Source organism: Etheostoma cragini, unplaced genomic scaffold (genome assembly GCF_013103735.1).
Source record: "Etheostoma cragini isolate CJK2018 unplaced genomic scaffold, CSU_Ecrag_1.0 ScbMSFa_591, whole genome shotgun sequence".
Classification (NCBI taxonomy): domain Eukaryota; kingdom Metazoa; phylum Chordata; class Actinopteri; order Perciformes; family Percidae; genus Etheostoma; species Etheostoma cragini.
In genome coordinates, this window is record NW_023269196.1 from 3,183 (window position 1) to 6,043 (window position 2,861).

A 2,861-nucleotide genomic window follows, 5' to 3' on the forward strand; every position below is an offset into this window, starting at 1 on the left:
CAAGTCAAAGCTTCCCTTATATAATATATCATCAGATTATCACATCAATGCACCCACATTAACAGAAACCCCAAACACCTTAATATTTAAATCACTAAACCACAATTTAAATATTCACTTTAACCCCTTTCCATGTGGGTAGTGTTTTATAGCGTGTCCTGATTATAAGGAATACACACAGAATAAACACAGAAGGCTAAGTATCCCTGATAGCTCAATACACCGGTCCCCTACAACATGCTTCAGTTTCCTAACATGACATTTAAAGTGTGTTTAATAATCAAACAAAGTTATGTGTCCAAACAAACTGTGTATATTGCCCAAACATGCAGTAACTTATCCTGGTACTCATTTGTTTTTGGGAGAAACAGTGTCAAGTACTGCACTGTACTCATACTCACCTTATAGAATCAATCATAATTAGACAATAGGTTTATAAGTAATAAGGGAGTTTTTGATTTCGTTTTCACTTTTTATTCTCTATCTTCCAAAACGTCTGGTGGAGTGTTCTGGATATTTCCCCCAGGGATGACTTATGGTGTTGCAGTGTCTCCATTCTGCATGTAGATGAAGACAGAGAAGTGCTATCAGTATTAACAAGAGTGGTTCAGAGTGAGAGATTTGTCGCTAGACTGATGTTTTTAGCTGATGGACAGAAAATAAATTGCATACTATATATATATATATATAGACTATATTTATGATCATTCAATCAAGACAAAATGCCTTAATCCAGGGTGCCTGGGTGGCCTGGTGGAATAGGGAGAGCCCATATAGAGAGGCTTTGTCCTTGATGTAGATGTTGCGTGTTTGATTCTGGCCTGCAGCAGTTTCTCTCTCCCATGTCATAAGCTAGCTAGCTTTTCTCTTTTTTATGGTGCCTGAGGGCCCTACACAGTACTTGTCCTATATAAAACAGCCTAGATGTAAATATTACCTGAGGTTCTGGGCAGCCCTTCTCTTTATCCAACTTGGAGAAGTGCTTCCTGGCAGCCTTCACACTCTGCTCATCAGTCTGCTTACTTTAAACCCTGATCAGCTGCTCAGAAAAGCATTCTGGGAGAAGCTTGGACACCTGACAAGAATGACAGCAGCCTGGAGTTGAGAATAATGTGATAACAGAGGCTGCCTTAGAGAGTGATTGCTTTAGTTCTGACCTTTTCTCTTAAGTTGGATGCTTCATCAAGGTTTCTTTTGCTGTAGAAAAACACATCTTTGATGGGGTCCTTGTCTTTCTTTCCATAGTCAAAAGTAGCGACCTGAACGAGAGAGGGGGAACAAGAAGCCTGTTTTTGTATTCCCAAGTAAATTATGCCAATGGTGGAAAGCAACATGTTACACATTAAATGATAATTAACAAAACCCAAGCTTTAAAAAATGGAGTTAAATGAATTAGACTAAAAACTCACCAAAACTACAAAGTCCTCACGTGTCAGTGTGACACCCCCATCGCCCCCCTCAGGGACGGCTGCAGCTAATTCCTCTTCCCATTGAAGATGGCTCTCCTTGGGGAGAGTAGTGTTAAGCAGTTCGATATAAAAACATCATCTAAAACAGCGGTTTTCTCATCCCAAAATGGAGCTTTTCCAAAACTTTCTTCTGCGTGTATAAATCTTAAAACACCAGAAAATGTTGACTAGTGTGGTTGTTTTTACAATAAAAAAGTATTCTCCAGCTTGCAGTCTACATAACTGAATGATCTATGATTTTGTTCACACTGCTATCACATCTTCTAAATTCAATTTCTAGAAATCTTGATCTTTTGCAGTAGCCCAAATGAAATCGAGGTACAATACCCATAGATGTGATGTAAAATAAAAGAGAAAACCGAACCACAAGATGAGAATCACATCAACAATATCTAATGTTAACAATCAATTTTCCAACCGAGAATCTTCTCCATAGGGAGGGAGGAGAAAAGGTGAGAGATTTAAAAAGCCTTCCATCTTGACAACTCACAGTAGAAGTACTTCCACATGACTTTGTTTTTATATATACGAAGGATTGTTTGGATATAATTTATAGTTCTGATAAATCTTAACATATAGGTCTGGTATATTAAAGCTGTCCCCGAGGGCCGGTATGCCTACCATAAGTTATTATTAATAGAGTTAGTCTGTAGATCTCCATACACTGTGCGACAACAGGCCAAAATTATATTTCAATTGGCAGCTTTTCCCGAGCGTTTTTTTCCCAATTTTTTTGCTTTTTGTCCACCAGTAATTATGATTCAGCGTAAAGAAAGAACTGCCGGGGTCATTAACATGCTTATCAGCATTCACATGTGAATGGAGGTGTTTTGCATTGACTATTTATGGTTAGAAATGGGCGTGTACAGGGCGGGATAAGAGGCTGATCAACGTGCACACACCTGTGGGTCATCTCTGATTTATAAATGTTTGTACAATCGGTTTTATAAATCAGACTTTTTTTGGTGTAAGCCTCTTTGGGCTTTTGGGCGTAGGTACACTTTTAGTAAGGATCCTACGCACAGTTTTATAATTGAGACACCAGATATGTAAATATCAACAGCTACATTTTGCATCTGGCTGTATTAAAATGGGCCGTCACAGACTGGCAGAGTAACCAGCAGTGTCTGTAACCCAGTCACAGACGGGACTCTGTATGGCAGAAAAGTTAGAGGACAACTTAGTCATCTTCATTTTATCAGACAACCCAGCAACCATAAAAAGCACCTTACCAGATGTTGGCTGTGATGCACACAGTGATTTAATAAAGGTACACAAAGACATTAATGCATACCCCGGTGGGGACTTGTTTAGGATTGGTTTCACCCAGAAACGTGTAGTGGTCTCGAGAGATGATCCTTTCTAGAATCTTCTTTGCCTCAGCCAGCTCCA

General features: G+C 39.2%; 1 long non-coding RNA gene across 1 annotated transcript; it reads right to left on the reverse strand.

Annotated features, from left to right (window-relative positions):
- Positions 1-4: 4 nt before the first annotated feature.
- On the reverse strand, positions 5-2,861 carry LOC117941349. Its single transcript, XR_004655899.1, has 5 exons — positions 2,764-2,861; positions 1,410-1,505; positions 1,158-1,259; positions 938-1,075; positions 5-557 (listed from the first exon to the last, which is right to left on the reverse strand). It is a non-coding gene; the product is annotated as an uncharacterized LOC117941349 (long non-coding RNA).